The 21,162-nt window shown below is 36.4% G+C and overlaps 1 long non-coding RNA gene across 2 annotated transcripts in view; it reads left to right on the top strand.

Moving 5' to 3' along the window:
• The window catches only part of LOC131503801 (uncharacterized), a 60,758-nt gene that overhangs the window by 23,153 nt on the left and 16,443 nt on the right, over positions 1-21,162 (top strand). The window contains exons 2-3 of one of the 2 annotated variants that reach the window (XR_009257617.1): positions 13,644-13,742; positions 17,195-18,183. This is a non-coding gene — a long non-coding RNA (uncharacterized LOC131503801). Of the gene's footprint in view, positions 1-13,643; positions 13,743-17,194; positions 18,184-21,162 lie in introns of those variants that run through there. The other variant, XR_009257616.1, reaches the window with a different exon arrangement.

The raw sequence follows: 21,162 nt of genomic DNA, 5'->3' as shown, positions 1-21,162 counted from the left end.
TCTATCTGTGTCCAAAATTCTGTTGCACAAATTTACTCATTTCTATGCTTCCGGTGCCTGGAACAGTGCCCCACTTAACACATACTTAATGGATTAATAAATATCTTACTGAATACAGAGCTACAGCTCTCCTCTGTGTTTCTCTTCCAGTGGGATCAGATGTTTGAATCTCCTTTTTCTGAAACCAGGCTATAAATTTCTAAGAAGGGAAGGAAAAATATCTTCTAGCCTCAGCATTCTATCACTGCTCTTTTAAAGATGTTGCCTTTATGTTTACTTCATGATGATTACTACCCATACCCACACTACCAAGGGCCTGTTTGAAACACAGAGCTGAGCTTTGTTCTCTAACTGCTCATGCCTGTCACAGGTAGCTTACTCATTTCTCCCAATTTCTTGTTGCTCCCTGTTTTGTGCTTGGATCACAGACTCCAGACACCTCAAATCAATAAACAAAACACTTATTCTCAGAAATATTGTGAATATTGGGGCGCCTGTGTGGCTCAGTCAGTTAAGTATCCAACTTTGGCCTAGGTCAGAATCTCGCAGTCTGTGGGTTTGATCCCCGTGTTGGGCTCTGTGCTGACAGTTCAGAGACTGGAGCTTGCTTCGGAATCTGTGTCTCCTCTCTCTCTGCTCCCCCCACCCCCCCAACCCCCTCTCGTGCTCTCTCTCTCTCTGTCTCTCTCTCTCAAAAATAATAAGCATTTATAAGTAAAGAAATATCCTGAATATTGCTGTCTTATTTGTTCAAAATACGTCTGCGTATGCACCAATGTGTCGCATTCTCATGGAAAATCTGGCTAAGGAAGGGGTTCCTTGGGGACAGGCATGGAAGGGAGGGAATTTTTGCTGGAAGTCATCACAGAGCAATAGTATCCCTTTATGTTTGCATATAAAATGAGATAAAATTTGGGCCCCAGTGTATCATTTCCCAACTGAAAGTAAAAGTTATGAAGAGGTGAGAAATTGTGAGGTGGATGGTATGGTACAGACGGATTTCCTTCACAGTCCTTTACTTGGAATATGTACATTGTTTCCTTGGTGGTGGTAATACCTAAGGAGATGGCCACGTCACCCTCTTTCCAACCTTATTTTAGTACCTGGATACACAGAGCACACTCTGTGTCTGGGCATTTCTCTGGGCTTTGTAGCCATTTTCTCTCCTCCAGTTGGGGGTGGCCCCTTCACACAAAGCTCTGGCCTTAAATTCTTCTTTCATTTCAGTTTCTCTCTTGGACCTTAGCCCTTCTAGGTACTAGGAAAGTGAGAGATTGTTACCTCTTACTTTTGATTTCTTTTTTTCTAGTAGGGAGAAAAAAAGGAATAGCAATGATATTTTTGTCAAGGCTTTCGGTGAAAAGTTTTTTTAAAGCAAAAATATTCTTCTTTAAAGACATTAGAAAATATGGAAAATTGTCACCATTTAGGAAAAAAAAAAACTACCAGTAATTTCTGTAAGATATAAACTTTAGTGCTTAAAGACATAAACTAAAGATGGCACCAACAATTTATTCCACCTCCAGGGGAAGCAAAACAGTATTTTCTGTTAGAATAGAAATACTTCTGGCATAATCCCAGCAACATCTCCAAATCTAAAGCGGGTAAAGAAGACATGGGAAGTCCATGGATCTATTATGGACTGAACTGTGTTGTCTCAAACTTTATGTTTTGAAGCCCTAACCCCCAATGGTACTGTATTTGCCAATGAACCCTTTAATGAGGTAACTATGTTTAAATGATAGAAATTTAGGAGCTCCAATGTGATAGGACGGGAGTCCTCATATGAGGAGGAAAGGACACCAGGGATCTGTGCACACAGAGAAAAGGCCATGTGATGACACAGCAAGAAGGTAGCTACCTGCAAGTCAAGGAGACAGGCTTTAGAAGAAAGTAAATGTTCTGACACTTTCATCTTGGGCTTCTAGCCTTCAGAAATTATGAGAAATATAAGTTTCTTATTAAAGATTATTACATAATGAGAGAGAAAGAAAAGAGGGATGAGAGAGGAAGGAAGAATTTAAGAAATAAAAGAGAGAGAGAGGAAGGAAGGAAGGAAGGAAGGAAGGAAGGAAGGAAGGAAGGAAGGAAAGAAAGAAGGAAGGAAAGAAAAAAAGGAAAGAAAGAAAGAAAGAAAGAAAGAAAGAAAGAAAGAAAGAAAGAAAGAAAGAAAGAAAGAAAATGGAAGGAAGAACTCACACCCCCTCATTAAAATATAAATAAAATAAACTGTCACGGACTCTTAACAACCACAGCAAGGATCCTGTGATTTATCTATTTACATGTTCCAGTTACCTTTGTTTTATTCCTTTACTTTCACTATCCCTACTCTTCATTTCATTAAGATCTTTAAGACAGTTATTACAGTTACTGTTTGCAAATCTGTGGTTTTCCACTGTCCCATCTATGGGACTTCTTATCCCAGTACATCCCTGGATCTATTCTGGCCAAAGTCACCCAACTTCCAACACACCAATCCAATGTCCCTTGTCTTTTCTTAGCCTGCTCTCCCCATCAATACATTTGATTCTGTAGCAACCTCTTTTTTTTTTTTTTATAAATTCTATGAATTTTAGACATTTTATAAAATATGTATCTCTTATCTATGCCTTAGAATCTCTTGAGGAGGCAATATCCAAACTTTATGAGTTACCATGCTCCTCTTATCCACTTATTCACTTGATCAATGCTATTGAGCACCTATTCTGTGAAAGTCCTAGGCACTGAGATATGTTTGTGATGACAAGTAAACAGACTCCAACTCTATGGAGTTACATTCTAGCAGAGTGTATCTCAACATAAGCTCATTTTCTTTTCTCCAATTCACAACAGAACTAAATCTAATGGTAACAGCCTAATTTAAATAAGAAAATCTCCAATAAAGTCATATGTGACAAATTTCATAACTATGATTCCTAGGAAATAGTGCAGAATAACAATGAAAATGTTTTATATATTGTTACCTGAAAGTATCCTCAAAGTGAAGATTACACAAAAGGGTTAAAATTTATACTTCTATATTAAGCATTTAAAATGGTTTGTGTGTAGATTTATGACAGTTTCTTTTATTCTCTTCTTTCAAATTCACAGCCCAGTAAAATGGCAACTCAAAAAATGTGTAATTTTAAGATATGCCAATCATTCTAAAATAAGATTCTAGTTCAGGAAAAAGGGCTTTTTCCGATGAAGTCTAGGTCAACATTCTGCCAAAATTTCTAGTTGAAAAATTAAAATGTCAGTCAATCATCATATGTTTCCAAATATCTGGATACTTGACACTATATAGACAAACATTATGTGTGAGGAGCTGACTTTTATACTTATATATATATTTTTAACCAGGATATATATCGAAGCAATGACATCACAGAAATATCTCAGCTCAGATTAGTTCCATCAAATTAAAAAAAAAGTTGGGGGGGGATGCCTGGATAGCTCAATTGGTTAAGGTCCAACTCTTGATTTCAGCTCAGGTAATGATCTCATACTTAGTGAGATTGAGCCCCATGTTGGGCTCCGTGCAGACAGCATGGAGCTTTTGCTTGGGATTCTCTCTCTCCCTCTCTCTCTCATTCTCCCCTCCCATGCTCATTCTTTCGAAAGAAAGAAAGAAAGAAAGAAAGAAAGAAAGAAAGAAAGAAAGAAAGAAAGAAAGAAAGAAAGAAAGAAAGAAAGTTTGGGAGTGAGAGGTTTTTGGTTATGTAGTGTGTTCTGATGAAGTTCTATGGATCCTGTACAATTATCCTTTTAACCCTTCATCATTTTCCCTTCAACCTCGATGCTAAAAAAAAAAAAAAAAAGATGAACTCATCATATCTATCAATGAACCTTTATGTCACCTTAGACTAAAATAATTTTACTCTCCTCAGAACTGACTGTACCACAAGGAGCCGATTGCCTTTAAAATGATCTTATATGCAAATCAATTTCAACTGAATTTAGAAAAAAATTCAAGGAATTCACCTTCAAATCTAAAAATAATGTATTATATACAGTTAATTGTGATAGTTATATATATGTATATATATATATATATAGAGAGAGAGTTATATGTGATATATATATAATCTTGTATATAATATATAATTTTTTTCATACGTATATGAGAACTTTGGGGGGGGGATAAGAGAAATATAGTCAGGTAAGTATTAGGTATATTGCAAGTGGCTATTGTTCTTGACATATTTGATTTGGAGGATTTTACTGAAATAATGCACCTTTTAATAGCTTTGTGTGGGATGTGAGGGCGATCTGGCTGCGACATCTGTCACCCCATTGATCGCCAGGGTTGATTCGGCTGATCTGGCTGGCTAGGCGGGTGTCCCCTTCCTCCCTCACCGCTCCATGTGTGTCCCTCCCGAAGCTGCGCGTTCGGTCGAAGAAGACAACCTTCCCCGATAGAGGAGGACCGTTCTTTGGTCAAGGGTATACGAGTAGCTGCGCTCCCCTGCTAGAACCTCCAAACAAGCTCTCAAGGTCCATTTGTAGGAGAACGTAGGGTAGTCAAGCTTCCAAGACTCCAGACACATCCAAATGAGGCGCTGCACGTGGCAGTCTGCCTTTCTTTAAAAAAAAAAATAGCTTTGTGTGATATTAGGTGTGATCTTTACTAAATTCTTACAAGGCTCAAATTAAAGATACAAAAGTGCTTCTGGATAGAACTTAAAAGAGTTCTGCAACAAATGTGCTCTCTCTCTGAGTACTTGTTATTTCACTTCATGTCACATTTATTTATACAGTATTGTCATCCAATGTAGTATTTGGGTCTCTAAGAGATATTTACACTCCCACCCCCTTTAAATGAAGACATCTGAGGCAAGAGATGCATTGGCCACAAAGCAGTTAGAAGCCCCAGTGTGCGGCATCTCTGTTAGGCTCCAAAACATACCGAAGTAGAGGTCATCCCCTAGGTCACTAAAAATGTCATCATTTATTCCCTGGAGAAATTGAAAGTTGGCCAAAGACACCTTACAAGTTTGAAAATGCCTGTCTGTGATCTGTATCCTTTCTGTCCTACTCCTCACTGTTGCCATGCTGATTAATTTGGGCTTTGAAAAGTTCAACACATACCCATTAACACTTTGATGAAAAGGTTTTTCCTTTCTTCTCCTTCTTCTATTCTCTTGACATTATAGTAATAAATTACTATGTCTTAGAAGAGCTCTTGAATTTAATCTTCTATGAAAAAGTTTTAATTAATTTTCTTTACCTTGCAATTTCTTCTGTTTATATGCCCTTGGAACAGCTTAATAAACATTTCTGTGTTATTCCTTGATTTAAAGTGATATTAGAGTAATATTTAGGGGATTCTATTTATCCTTTACTTTTTCACATTGAGCCCTTAATATAAAGAGAAAGTGGACCTCTTAGCTGACAATTTAAGTGATTAATTTTATTTTTAGAAATTTCCTTGCCACCATATCCATAACCATTTTTATTAATTTATTTTCCTAATATATCTATGTTATCTTACATACCAAATACAATTAGTTGGAAAAAATAATACAGGATAGTGTTTATTTTTATATAAAGCTTCCCAAATCAGTGACTCAACCAAGTCAAAATAGTATTTAAAAATAATTAGGGGGGGTGGGGTGCTTGGGTGGCTCAACTGGTTAAGCATCTGACTCTTGATCTCAGCTCACTGATAAAAACAGAGGATCGGATATGATAATTTTGAAGACTTCCTTCACATTTATAATGACTTGTTATTCTAAATCATAATCAAGTGTAGCTAAATAGATGCCCATATTTTATTCTACATTTTGGCTAGGTATTCTTTAAAAGTATTCACAATGATGGGGCGCCTGGGTGGCGCAGTCGGTTAAGCGTCCGACTTCAGCCAGGTCACGATCTCGCGGTCCGTGAGTTTGAGCCCCGCGTCAGGCTCTGGGCTGATGGCTCGGAGCCTGGAGCCTGTTTCCGATTCTGTGTCTCCCTCTCTCTCTGCCCCTCCCCCGTTCATGCTCTGTCTCTCTCTGTCCCAAAAATAAATAAAAAAAAAAAATTAAAAAAAAAAATAAATAAAAGTATTCACAATGACAAAGTTCATCTTTTAAAATTTACCTATATTGAAATTCACTTTTGTGATCTTAGTGACAAGACCTAACTATATAACCTAGAATTACAAGGAAGGAAACAACAAATTCTCCAATTAGGTCATACCAGAATATGTGATTGTGTCTCATCTTTGTAGGGTATCAGTTTGAAACCAATGCCTCACTGTACATTGATTAGGTTATTCCAACTTTGTATCAGGCCATCATCAACTTCCTGGTGTGCTGTACACGATAGAAGATCTTTACTCTAGAGTGGGTCCATTGATTATGCAGGATCCAGTGTTCATGGATCAAATATTCGGTGAGCTCTTGAATACTGAGTAGTCCTGGTTTAGATCTTGTGAGGAGGTAATGCAAACTCATACCAAAAACATATTTTTATTTCACTCAAAATGAATTGCTATATCTTCTATGGTGGAAGGGTGTTTAATGCAGTCAACTTGATGCCAAAGGCTGGTTGGTCTATTTGAGGAATGATGCCATGTGATGGTGCCATCAGGGTTAACTTCCATTTCTTACAGTAACAGAATTAGTTAATTCAATTTGGGGAATAGGGATGCCTTGCTTTGGAGTTTGTGCCTAATCTCCATCTCAACCAACACAGTTACTTGTTAATCACACAGTTTTCCCAACACAGGTATGAGTGTCAGAGGCTGTCTGCTCTGTAATAGCAGAGTTATTTTGTTATTTGCTTTTCTAAAACTTTGTGGTATATCTCTGTGGTGAGCATTAACATGTGATACACAAGAGTCTTCAGACCTTGTGCCCATTCTGATAGGTCAATCTATGTGCCTCTTCTGTAGACGTTCTTCTCCCAATCTTCCAATAGATCTCCTTCCAGTGAGATCATCACTGGAGCAACCAGCCCATGAATCCATATAAATTTTAACCTAAAGGCCTATCTCCTTCTGGAAAATGTAGATGACCAGATGAACCACTAGGGATTCTGCACTTTTTACCCCTTGTCACTGTCTTTCCAGGTTGTGTTTATAGTACAAGTGCCATCCATTTTCAGCTTACATGAATTACTGACTTCTTCATCCATATGCTATCTTGGATTTTTTCCTTCTTTGTCCATGAATCCAAAGGGATCTTCCACACAGTTGCTTATGTGATCTGAGGGAGAGGATCCGGTGCAAAACTGGTAGATATCATGGGGACCTAGGCCACTTCCTGTGTAGGCTTTTTGAGTCCAATGGTCTAGTTCAGTAATCGATATATTACTTACATCTAATAAAACTGATTGCTGCTGGGCCTGCCTAGAGTATGATGTGGTGGGTCTGACAAAAACCAGCTCCTGGCAGCTCTGTTTACACAGTAAGTTTGTGCCCCATCATGCAGCAATCTGTTTCCACCAGTGCCAATCAGCATACCAAGAGCAGTTTTCTAAAAAGGGTATGATTCTCTGTTTCAAATGGAATAGACTTGCTCTAGACAATGAGGTCTACATTGTGATTCTCCTTTGGTACTTGCCATACACTCTACATGGTTTCTTTTCCAAACACAGATATCTCTAATATCAGGGGTCCACTGCCCAAATGGTAAGACCTTTTGGACTCAACCCAGACTTGCTTCAAAGCCCTTACTTCCTCTGGGCCCTACACAAAGCTAGAGCTTTATATGGCACTAAATATTCCCAGGTGTGGAATATGCTGTCTCTGGGACCAAGAAAGACCTAAATGATGCTATGCTTTTGTGTTAGTAATTAAGAGGTAGAAGATGGAATCACTTGTTTTCAGCTTTGAGGGGAAAACCATGTACTATGAACTCTATGTCAGATTCCTGACTTCCTCTTTGACTTTCTTTTTTTTTTTTCCACAACAATAAGCAATTGTGCCCAACTTTATTTTAGCCTCTATCCTTTTGTGAGCCTATCATTCCCATTGCTGTACTGTAGCCTAGATTGATGTAAATACATCCCTTACTATCAGCTATGGACTTCAGAGGGGCTTCGCAGTGATGCTGGGGTCTCTCCTACCAATACATTCTTTATTGTTTTGGTAAATGGACTGCTTACAAGGAGCATAGTCATATTCTGGGTATCCCACCCTTGCATAATATACCCACTCTAGCATAACTAATTCTCTGAGCCTTCTGATCCCTTCTTGTAGTATCTGTCACAGTGTTTGGGGTATTTCTATTTCACTTACTATGTTCCACTGGTTTCCACTTGTTAGTGCTATCTCCAAGGGTCCTTTGCAGAGTGTAAAATCTCATACACTGGAAAAGGGATCCACATGAACAAACTCAGTCATATCCAATTTTGTGTTTTACTTCCTTGATCTAGAAGTCTCAAAATTCATTCTCATAAATATACTCCCAATTTTGCCTGTACATATTGGCTAGTTCTACAGGTTACTCAGTATACAGTGATACAATGCTTTTTCTCCTTTCAAGGCCAAGCATTTATATTACTCCATTATGTTGCTTCAATGTAGTGGCAAAAAGGTAGTCGGGACAGATTGAGAAAGATCTGATCTCTCATCACTGATGGCCTTGGGAACTCAAGTGCATCACCCAAATGTCCCTACATTTACACTCTAGGGTTCTCTTTCTTCCCAACTAGAGTCTTGATTTTGGGGTAGCAGACCTACTGGGGCTAAAATCAACCTTCTCTAGAGTTTCACGGCTATTTTGTTTATGACCTGGGACTGGTTCTGAGGTTTTCCTGCCTTCTCATTGCAGGAGGTGATAGTCTCCTTACATACTGCCAAGAAACATTTCTGGTTTTTCCATATAACATTTAATGTTGATTTATTACCCTCAGCCCCTTATTAATTTTATCTACAGCATTCATTGTTCTCATCAACATCCATCCACTAACATTGCCTTATAGTTACTATTTTTCTCCATTAACCATAAATGTCTAAAGCGTCAAACCCCAGTGAATTCCCTGTTACTGGTATACACCTAGGACTGGAGAAGACTTGTGAAGGCTACATGACATGCTTTTATATTTGAGAATTAGGGGGATTGGTGCCACTATGCTGGTCTCAATTCTGCTGAACTGTTGACACTATGTGTGTTTGGATACAGAAACTTGGAACTAAGTTTTCTGTTCTTACCTAAAATGCCCTCAGTCTTCAATTATCCTCAGTAGCCTGACAGTAATATGACTATGTGAATGCATATTCCCTTACATCACTACTAAGTTCACTTCAGTGAAAACCTAAACCTTCTGAAACTCTTTGGATATAAAAACTTTAAAACACAGATACCTATGCTGAGACTCGTTATACATTTAGCTTAATGGTTCCCACTGTCACTTAAATAAGATTTTAAATGGAAGGGGGGCACAAGAAACAAGAGACTAAATACATGAGTTTATTTGCCTGTATTATCCTAGAAAGTACTTTAAGACATTTTCCAATGATTAAACTAAAGATAAATTGTAATGTGGGGGATATTTGTCATTAGCTGTTTCCTATCTTGCTTTAGGAATCTTCCCTACTGGGGCACCTAGGTGGCTCAGTTGGTTGAGCATCTGACTTCAGCTCAGGTCATGATCTCACAGTCTGTGAGTTCGACCCCCGCGTTGGACTTTGTGCTGAAAGCTCAGAGCCTGCTTCAGATTCTGTGTCTCCCTCTCTCTCTGCCCCTCCCCTGCTCATGCTCTCTGTCTCAAAAATAAATAAAAACATTAAGAAAAAAAAAAGAATCTTCCCTACTCCCTGGGTTATTAGACATTCTTGGGTCCTTTATTTTGATCCATGGAATAATGCCATTAATTTATTCTCTGTGTTAAACAAAACTCAATGGTAACTTTTTGGATGATTTCTTTTTATTAATTTTTTTAAGCCAAAAACTTGACAAATTAAAAATAAGCCAATAAAAATAACCAAAAACAAAGAAAAACCCATATTTTTATTGGTCAGCTACTGTTGCATAATAAAGCACCCCCCAAAACATTGACATACAATAATATAGAGTTATTATCATGCTGACAGGTGTCAGGTCAACTGGGACATATCTGCCTCAGAATGCATGTCTGTGAACCAAGGAAAATGGCTTGGCCTCACATGTCTTTCTTCTAAGACTAGCAGACTTCCAGGGAAGAACGTAGGAAACAGGAAACAAGATACATAGAGTACAACTTAACTGATAATTTGGGATATACACTGGATACACAGTTACTTTATCATTTAAGGCATTTGAGAAAGTCAAAATAGTACAAGCTAATTTTTATGAATTTATTCAGAAAATTTATTTTTATTAATTTTAATATTTATTATATATTATATTTATTTATATATAATAAATAATAAGAAATAATATATAAATATATATAAATATATATAAATATTTATTTATAAATATTTATATTTATTATATAATATTTAACAATATTTATTTAGTACTTATATGTCACATGCCTGGCATGGTGCTAAATCCCAGTGATTCAAACTTGAGTAAAGCAGACATGTTCTTTTTCATTGGGGAGCTTACATTATGATCAGTTTAAGATGAGCTAAAAACCTAGATTCTCAATAGGCTTAACTTTTTACATGTGGTTAAATTTAAATTTGGGTAAATTTACATAAGTAAAACTGTAGTTCTTAGGAAAAAGAGAGTTAAAGATTTTTCACACTTTAATTATAAGATTATGTAATCCACAATTAATTTGATATGTCACTAACTTGTGTAATTTTGAGCCATTCACTTCCTTTACCCTGGCCAGTTTCCTTGTATGTAATATAAAATAAATGTGATGGGAAATCTTGAATCCCCTATCTGAAAATATTCTCTCATTCCTCAGGGGTTCCATTCAAAGATTAACCTCTTACATTTCCATCCTTATCCTTTTCTCTATTTCTTTCATCAGCATCAGGATAAAAGAAAGGCAGAAAGTAATACGATTTCCTATTTGCCTTGGTCGGTGATTTTAAACCTCAGTATTTACACCAACTCACTTGTCTGTTCAGGTTTACCAGTGTTGAAAGTCTAGAGTGCTCTACAAATCTCTTTGGTAGGATTCTATCTGCTTGGCAGAGGTGGATTGGAGATAGCTACAGATTCTGTCATGTCCCTCACATTGGGGGATGGAGTTCATTTCCCTTTTCTTTAATCTAGACTTGCCTGGTGACTGCTTACACAGCAGAACACAGCAGAAGCAATACTCTGCAACTCTGGGAAACTCTTTTGAAAAGATTGGCAAAATCTGCTCCATCCTTATTGGAAAACTGTGTCTTGTGATACAACACCTCTGGTCCCAGCTGCCATACAATGAGAAGCACAAGCCACATGCAGCCCCAGATAAGATCATGGCCAACAGCCCCAGCTAAACACTGAGTAGACAGTCAGCTAGCCTGAACTGCCAGTTATGTGAATGAGTCACCTTGGCTGCTTAGCTAATCAAGTGCCTGGATGCCTCCAGCCTCGCCTGGCACCTAATTCTAACTACATAAGGAATGCTAAGTAAGTACTTCCTAGCCAACCCTATGATATCCCAGAAATGCAAAAGATAATAGTAATTAATTTAGGCCACTAAATATTTGCAGTGTTTTAGCATGCAACAATACTTCGAACAGGAATCTTCAGAGCTACTTATTTTCATGGGTGCCTTCTCCAGGCCCCACATTTAATTTACCATTCATAATTTTGTATTGTTTTCCATAAGAAAGTCCCATCCAGTTGTATAAGCTTTCTGTATCCTTTCTTCTGACCTACTGGACACCTTGGTATCTTCGAAAGTGCTGTATTCTGGAGTTGTACAAATGTGCATTCAAATGCAGCTATTTTACTTTAGCCTGTCACCTCCTCTAAGTTACTTTGAGTTCAAGTTAGCCATCTTTAGGGAAAATGTGTCCCTATATCAGTGAGGAGCTGCTTATAAAAGAGATGTCAGGTATTTCATCTAGTGCACGGCCTTACTTGTAATTTGCAGTATGTACTGGGTAAACATTTACTTCTCTTTTCTCAGCTCTGCCTTCAGCGTTATCTCCACTGATGACCGTCTTGTAGAGTGGCACTGACAACTGCAATTGACCTCTGGCCTCATCTCTGCCCCACAGTGGGTCCTGGTCACTGGAAACTTAAAATCTCCACTTGATGATAGTGCCTAGAGCTCATTAGGCTTAAGTCTTCCAAGCACTAGAATCTGATTACTGTGGAGAAAACCAAATCTCTTGTGGTTGTTTTTAGAAGGTACTGCTTCAAACAATAGTGTGTTTAATTAACACAATTTATATCAAGTCACACAGAGACTTTTACATGTTCTCACACTAGCATATTTACCCAAAATAGACAACCTAATTACTTAAGACAATTGGCTGTATTTGCAGAACTGGAGTGTTATAAGAAAAAGTGAACTGCAATTATAAAACAGAGAAGGATGGGAAAATGCCAACTTCGTATTATTTTTGTTTTTAAAATGTTAATTAAGATATAGAGTCCACAACTCTAGTGATGTGGAGTACAAGTGAATGAGTAAATCTCTTCAAGATGGATCAAAGGGGAAATATATCTTTTATGGCTTACTTATCTAGAATTCATAAATCCTGAGGAACTGTTGCTGAGTATCTGGTACCTGGTGACAAAGAGGGACGGCACTCATTCTGTCTCACCCCCATGGTGAAGTTGGGTGCTCAGTAAAGGAAGACATTTTGCTGGGAAGTGGTTTAATCAAATTAAGAAGGATAGGATAAATTGAATCATTACCAACAACAATATCTTAGATTTCAATAAGGGGAAGGTATTTATTTTAACTTCACTCTCTGGTGGCCTTTTGTGATTTCTACTTTTCTAAAGCAAGTTCCTTAGGAAGAAAAAAAAAAGGGATAGAGGGGAAGGTAAGAATAGACTTTGCAAATATCGAGGAAACCATAACTTCTCACAGAGTTCATCTATTTAAATTATATTTACTATTTTTTAATTTTTATTAGTTTTTTAATTTTTATTTTTTTATTAGGTTTATTTATTTTTGAGAGACAGAGAGGGACAGAGCATGAGCAGGGGAGGGGCAGAGAAAGAGGGAGATACAGAATCCAAAACAGGCTCCAGGCTCTGAGCTGTCAGCACAGAGCCTAATGTAGAGCTCAAACTCAAGAACCTTGAGATCATGACCTGAGCCGAAGTTGGATGCTCAACTGACTGAGCCACTCAGGCACCCCTAATTTTCATTAATTTTAACTAAATAGTGACCAACAGGGCTGGTCACAGCAATATAAGAAACAAAAAAGTATCTTTTATTCTTATTGAATAGTTACTATGTTCAGTGCATTGTGCTTGGTATTTCGGCTCAGGTCATGATCTCATGGTTCATGAGATTGAGCCCCACATCTGGCTCTGCACTGTTGTCACAGAATCTGCTTGGGATTCTCTCTCTCTCTCTCTCTCTCTCTCTTCCCTTCCCCTGCTATTGCTAAAAAATCAATAAATAAACTTTAAAAACGCCCAGTGCTCATCCCACCAAATGCCCTCCTTAATGCCCATCACCCATTTAGCCCATCTCCCAACCCACTTCCCCTATGGCAATCTTAGTTTGTTCTCTGTATTTAGGAGTCTCTTATAATATGCCTCCCTCTGTGTAAGTATTCTTAATATCTTGGTATCTACAGCTAAAGTAATTTTCTTGCTTCTTTGCAGGTATGTTTCCTCATGTTTTCAAGTGAATTTTGAGAAAGACTATTGAAGCAAACATAGTTCCCTTGGTCATCATTCCCACATTTGGCAGATAATGATTAGGTGCTACTATATATTGGTATTATTAATTACCATGATTTGCATTTACTGATATATTGATTATTTATTGACTTTTAAACATACAGTGTTTACATTTGAAATATTTGTTAATATTAGATATTTTGACATTCATAACAATTATTTTATTTATTTATAGGTCTTCATTATATCTTAGAGGATACTAAGACTCAATTTAAATTATTAAGTGTATTTTGCCTCACTCAGAGAATAATAGGGTCTGGATCCAGATTTCTTAGTTTTTATTGCAGTCAATATTCCCACTGATCAATACCCTACTTGTTCAGTTACCTAGGCAGGCAGAGGATTCAGGTAAGGGAAGTTATGAGATTGCTAAAGAACATTATACCCGCCACAGCTCTAGCTACAAGTATACCTATACCCTTTTTGTTTTACTTACTTACTTACTTACTTAATTTATTTAAGTAGTCTTCATGTCCAGTGAAGAGCATGTTCAGGGCTTAAACCACAACTCTGAGATCAAGACCCAAGCTGAGATCAAGAGTTGGATGCTCTGACTGAGCCATCCAGGTGCCCCCCAAGTTTAGCGTCTTTGACTAATTATTATCATTGATGTTATAGAATTGCATAATCTTGCATTTACTCTTTAGATAAAAGTAATGCCTTATTAATAATATAGGGACAAAAATACCAAAAGTTTATAAACCTATTTTTTCTTTTATAATCAGCTTCAGTAGCATCACAGAAACGTATTTGAAGAAAGTTCTATTTTCCAGTGTTTTTAGAGATATCTCAGGGGATAGGAAGATTATCAGGATTACCAGTAGGGCCGTGATAATTTTTAAATGATAGTTTTCCCTTTAATTCAAGAGATGGTTGAGATACAAAATTCAATTATATTAGTCAGATGCAAATTGTTATCATAAAAATGCTATTCTATCTCTTTGGAGATAATTAACACTTTATCTTAGACTGCCTTTTGCCGCAGTGATGTTGCCTAATTTATTGTAAATGTTTAAACTTTACAGCATGTCTAATTGCCATTAATGTCCAAAAATAATCGAGAATATAGGCTTTGGAGTATGCTAATTGTTTTTAATAGAAAAGGAATTTAGTTTTATTTTTAATTAAATTAATTTAAATAATTGGAATTAATAATGGGTTCCAGGTTATGGGGGAAACATTTACAAGCTAAATCCTCATGGACAGTATGGGTTTGTCCCCATAAAAATAGCATTTAAAGAGTCAATGGTCTCATAAAGTGTGAGTAAAAATTAAAATGCAAAATCTAACAGAAAACAGGATCGTAAAATAAAAATGGAGATTACTACGTAAACCCACTGTACAAAAATTATATGAAATATTTATAGAGGAAAGTAAGAAGTTCAAATGGATAACATTAGAAAGGATAAATGCCCGAACAGAAATCATCTGACAGGAAAATGAACATGTATGTGAAAAGAATCCAACCAGTGGAACAGAACTGGGGTCCTGAAGCAGACCTACACAGGAGAGGGAACTTGATACATGACAGAGGTGGTGTTGCAATTACTCTAGAAATGATAGTCTCTATGACAAATGATCCTGGAATAATTGGATATTCACATAGGAAAAAAAAAAAAAGCTATATTGAGTCTTCCCCCTTCACACTATCTCACAGTATCATACAAATCAATTTTGTGTGCATGAAAACCTCAAATATGAAAAGCAATACTTTAAAACATTTTAGATATAATCATTATCTTTTGATATAGCCTTTTTAAAACAGATGCAAAAGAACATATGCTATAGAAGAACTGACTGATATAGTTAATTTTATTAAAACTGAAAAAATGCATTATCAAAATAACAATAACAAGAAAACTATTTATCTAAAACCACCATGGAGAGATGAAAAGACAAGTCATAGCCCAAAGGAAAGATCTGCAGTATATACAGTAACAATGACTAAAATATAAATAATTTTTTAAAAAGATTTCTATAAAAACAGTTTTAAAATTTACATTAGAAAATATCAGAAATATGAATAGACAATTGAGATGAGGAGAAACAAGTATGGTTAGTAAAAACAAAAAAGATGCAGGAGTCCACTAATAAATAGTGAAAGTTAAAATCTTCACTAGGTCTTGTTTTAGATTATTCGTATTGACAAAAGAATCTTTAATATAAGTTCCAGCAGAGAGGGTAGTACATAGGTGCTCATAGACACTGTGATGAGAAGATTCATTTAGTAGAACAAATGTGGACAATTTTACAGATTGTATTGAGACACACACAACATAAAAGTGTATATTAATTCATGGTCCTAGTAACCACAAAATTTGGGACTAATGTGGGACAAAATTGAATCCAGAGGAAGGGGAATATGTGAGATAGGAGAGAAATGCCCAGGGCTAGTTTCAACTCTATTGCTAATGCTGTGTTCTAAGCTACATGGTAGATCCAAGTATTTTTTTTTTATATGTTTATTTTTCATTTTTTTGTATACTGTAAATATTGTGTGCTTTTTTTTTCAGAGGGAAAATGGATGTGGAAAATGAAATGTCTTCTGGGGAAAACATTTTACATGTTAAGAAAATAAGGGCTGCCTGGGTGGCTCAGTCGGTTAAGTGTCCAACTTCGGCTCAGGTTATGATCTCGCAGTTTGTGAGTTTGAGCCCCGAATTGAGCTCTGTGCTAACAGCTCAGAGCCTGGAGCCTGCTTTGGATTCTGTGTCTCCTCCTCTCTCTGCCCCTCCCATGCTCATGCTCTGTCTCTCAATAATAAATTTAAAAAAAAAAAAAAGAAAAGAAAAAAAGAGTTTTTTCAGACAGGTCATCAGGAAGTGGAAGGGAAACAATGATTTCCTTACCTAATTCAGAACACATAAAATTATAATGGTATGATACTAAATTAAAAACTTGATAACAGATGTTTATGATTTTACCCTCTTTTATGTCACAATTTTTCTGCCACTCAACCCACTGACATTCCAAAACTGTAAAAAAGAAAGTGGCAAACACACACAATCACATAAAGAATAGCTGAACAACAATCAAATACTCTAGAAAGAAATAAAAGAAAGCCAAATTAGAAAGAGAACACTAATCAATTAGGTTTAAACATACTTCCTTTCAATTACTTTGAATAGGTTTTTTTTAACATCAATTTTTTTCTTAAATGTTTATTTAAAAGAGAGCGAGAGTGGGGGAGAGAGAGAGAGGGAGTAGGAGAAGGTCAGAGAGAGGGTGAGAGAGAGAATCCCAAGCAGGCTCTGCACTGACAGTGTAGATCGACATAGGGTTTGATCTCACCAACTGTGAGATCAGCCGGATTCTTAACTGACTTAGCCACTCACGAGTGCCTAATGTCAATTAAATATTTAAGATCAAATGCAAAATGGTCTACTAGTCATTGGCAAGTCATTTCTCATTCTAACAAGATTTTTTTTTTTTTTTTTTTGCTTAAGATAGCTAAAGTCAGTTTCTCTTTCCAGATAGTAACAATAATAGAGACACCAAACCCATGGATCCTGTATTCAAATCTGTTCTCAAGTCTTCCATGATAGCAAATCATCTGATCAAAGCATTGAGCTTGGCTCTGTCACTCATTAACGGCATGTGATTGAACATCCTGGGTTCCAGGTGTAACTTCTTTGGAAAATGAATTAGCTGAAGAAGGTTCAAATCACTGTTCTACCACCCACCAGCTGTGTGATGCCAAGCAAATCACTTCTCTTCTCGGGATCCATTTCTCTACCTATAAATCAGAATTACTCATTTCACACTCTCAGAATTATAGATGAGAATTACATGAGTTAATGTATGTCAATATGTACATTACTTGACAAGTGACAAATGACCAGTTCTTCAAATTGTACTGATCTCTATCTGCACACTATGCCAACCTTGTCTTAGAAGATATTTCCATCTTAGAAAGGAAGGATTACGCAATAGTCATGAATTCATCACTTTTGTATGCTAAAATGTTCTAGAATTGAGTGTTTAAAGCTTTATCTTGTCTAACAATGGACGAACTTTTATAATGCATTATGGAAAGAATACAAGAGGAGATAATTAAAGATGCTATCAGCTTTTTATCTTTTTTAAAAATTTGTTTCTTTACTATTTCCTCCACAACTGGTAGTAGTTCAAGACCAAATAAAAGAGGACTTCAGCAATACTTCAAGAAACCAGTAACCAAACCAACTTTAATTTGAGCATTTTCAGATTTCTATCACTAGCAATAAAGAAACTTCAACAATTCTCATTAGATATGACTATTTGTTATGTTTCAGAGAGTGGAACTAAGTGTCCCACACTGCTGTTTCAATATGTCAAGCTAAATGGTTTCAAAATCTCCTATGATTCAGCTTTTGTTCAACCAAGCACAGTGGGCTGAGAGCTATGCTAGATGTGATTCTTCAGAAGGAAATGGACCCCTTTTCAGTTCATGCTGTACCAGGGCTATTCTCCCATTTACACAGTTGCTTCTGGCATAATAAAAAATTAATAAATACTTTCTTACTTGTGCTTCCCTTTATCATTCATTGTGTCCTTGGTGGAAATGTACGCTTGGTAGAAATGTCCCACCTGCCTCTTCAGCCCTATGAAACCTATTCATTTGTTAAGATTCTTCTCCAGTTTAAACCCTCCCCAGACTTTCTCTAAAACAAGTGGGATTATTTCTGTCTTTTTTTTTCTCCTGCCATATTTATTACATACATCTATTTTAGATTTTAGTAGTTACCATGCTTGACATGTACTAAAATTACTTTTGAACATCTATCTGCTTTTTAGATTATAATTTGAAGTAATGCTGGACAAAATATCTTTTAAAAATAACACAATTTTAAAAACTTGCAAATATCAGCAGAATAGGTAAAGACTTGATTGAGACTGGTAATGAACTGGAAATTATGAGTGTACACACTTGATAGATTTCAAATGTATAAATTTGACTTCAATCTTCACAGTAATGGGAGCCAGGTGGAAAAGGCCATCAGAATAGGCTCTGTATAAATATGATGAAACCAAACCAAATTTTTGAGATTCAAAAAATGTCCTGATAAAAATAATTTCTCATCTGGCCCTCAGGAAGAAGATATTAGGCAACATAATGGTCATCCTCAAAAGCATCATTTTAGGACCACAGCCATGTGATTTGTTGTATTATTTCTGGTCACTAACCCCCAACACAGTTGATGACATCTCACCAAAATACAAAACAGTGAAAGAAGTTCTCCTGGATACCTATCTAACATTGTTTACATATTGCACTCATGATAGTTTGGGTTAAGCAAGATATCAATGTTACAGATATGGAGAGAAAAAGATGAATTGATACTCTTTAGAAAATCCTTCATAAATTTTGTTTCTTTCAGCTGAGCTTTTGTACACTATTCAAGACAATGTGAGACTACATTGCCTTCAAATGTAGAGCTATGTTTACCAATTGATCAAAATGAGGATACATTTGACATTCTCTTGTGAAATTAGGGAGTCAAAATAAAGCAGAGCTATAAAACTAAGAAGTGAAATAGAAGACAAGGATCCAACAGGGAAGAAATCTCTCCTTCATTATTTGATTTATTACCACACACATGTATACGTTTGGTTTTAAAATTAAAATATTAAGATATTTATCAGAATACTATTTTAAGGATGTGATTTTAGATTTTCTCTAATGAACAGAAAAGTGAATTTCTGAGTAATAAGCCTTAAAACATGGCTACTTGTATCTGATTGTATTTAATTCCAAGATCAATTGCCCATTAAGACCATTTTCAGTTCATAATTATTAAGTAGTATCATCTCCTTGTAGGAGGATACATTTCTTTCCAGTTTCTATATTGACAGGTCATACATTGTGTTCCTACAAATATGGTATTAACAAAATAATTAACAAATAGGTTAAAATTGAATAGAAGGAGCTACAACATGTAAAAGGGCTTTGAATCTGTCACTCCCATCCTTACAAGAAAACTGCTGATTGAAAACAATCAATGATTTTTCTTTGCTTAGTCAAAAAACTGAGATCTCAAGGTAAATTGTCACTGGGAAATCTGGAAGCAGGAGAATCCAGAGTTACAGTCAAGATATGCTTACTTGGAGCCATGAACTAGAGGGATGCATACCTTAATCTGAGTGAATTGCTAGAGGACTATGGACCAACATGAGGCTAAAAACCTCCTGGGGGCTGCAGCCATAGTCAACCCTCACAATTTTACCCCTAAGAACTCTACTAGGATCTGATGATAAAGAGTCGAGAAAGATTCCCTCATGGCTCTGGAACAGAGAGAGGAAAGATAACCACTGCAAAATACATCCAAAGTGTTCTCCATAAAAAAAGCCTTTTGTTAGCGTTCCTTTTTTTCTTTTTCAAATTTCTATTTAACTTCGAGTTAGTTAACATATATTGTAATATTGGTTTCAGGTGTATAATTTAGTAACTCATCACTTACATATAACAGCCAGTGCTCATCACAAGTGCCCTCCTTAACACCCATCACCCATTTAGCCCATCTCCCACCCACCTCCATCTATCAACCCTTAGTTTCTCCTCTATGGTTAAATGTTCTTATGGTTTGTCTCCCTCTTTTTCTCTCCCCACAGTATGTTCATCTGTTTTATTTCTTAAATTCCACATAAAAGTGAAATCACATGGTATTTGTCTTTCTCTGATTTATTTCCCTTGGCTCCATCCACATCATCGCAAATAGCAAAATTTCATTCTTTTTGATGGCTGAGTCATATTCTACACACACACATACACGCGCGCACACACACACACCACATCTTCTTTATGCATTCATCAGCCTGATGGACATCTGGTTTGGCTATTGTTGATAATGCTGTTATAAACATCAGGGTGCATATACCCCTTTGTATTTTTGTATCCTTTGGGTAAATACCTAGTAGTACAAATGCTGGATCATAGGGTAGTTCTGTTTTTAACTTTTTGGGGAACTTTCATACTGTTCTCCAAAGTGGCTGCACAAGTTTGCATTCCCACCAATGGTGTAAGAGGGTTACCATTTCTCCTCATTATTGCCAACATCTATTGTTTCCTGTACTGTTAATTTTAGCCATTTTGACATGGCTGAGGTGGTATCTCACTGTGGTTTTGGTATGTATTTCCCTGATGATGAGTGATGCTGAACGTCTTTTTCATATGTCTATTAGCCATTTGTATGTTTCTTTGGAAAACGTCTATTCATGTTTTTTGCCCATTTCTTAACCGGATTATTTATGTTTTGGGTGCTGAGTTTGATAAGTTCTTCATAGATTTTGGATAGTAACCCCTTATCAGATATGTCATTTGCAAATATCTTCTCCCATTCTGTAGGCTGCCTTTTATTTTTGTTGATTGGTTCCTTCACTGTGTAGAAGCTTTTTATATTGATGAGGTCCAAATACTTCATTTTTGCTTTTGCTTTCTTTGCCTCCAGAGACATGTGTAATA

The sequence above is a fragment of the Neofelis nebulosa genome, chromosome 2 (genome assembly GCF_028018385.1).
Source record: "Neofelis nebulosa isolate mNeoNeb1 chromosome 2, mNeoNeb1.pri, whole genome shotgun sequence".
In the NCBI taxonomy this organism is placed as follows: domain Eukaryota; kingdom Metazoa; phylum Chordata; class Mammalia; order Carnivora; family Felidae; genus Neofelis; species Neofelis nebulosa.
Note: the sequence above shows the minus strand (reverse complement) of the source record. Positions and strands in the feature narration are given on the sequence as shown.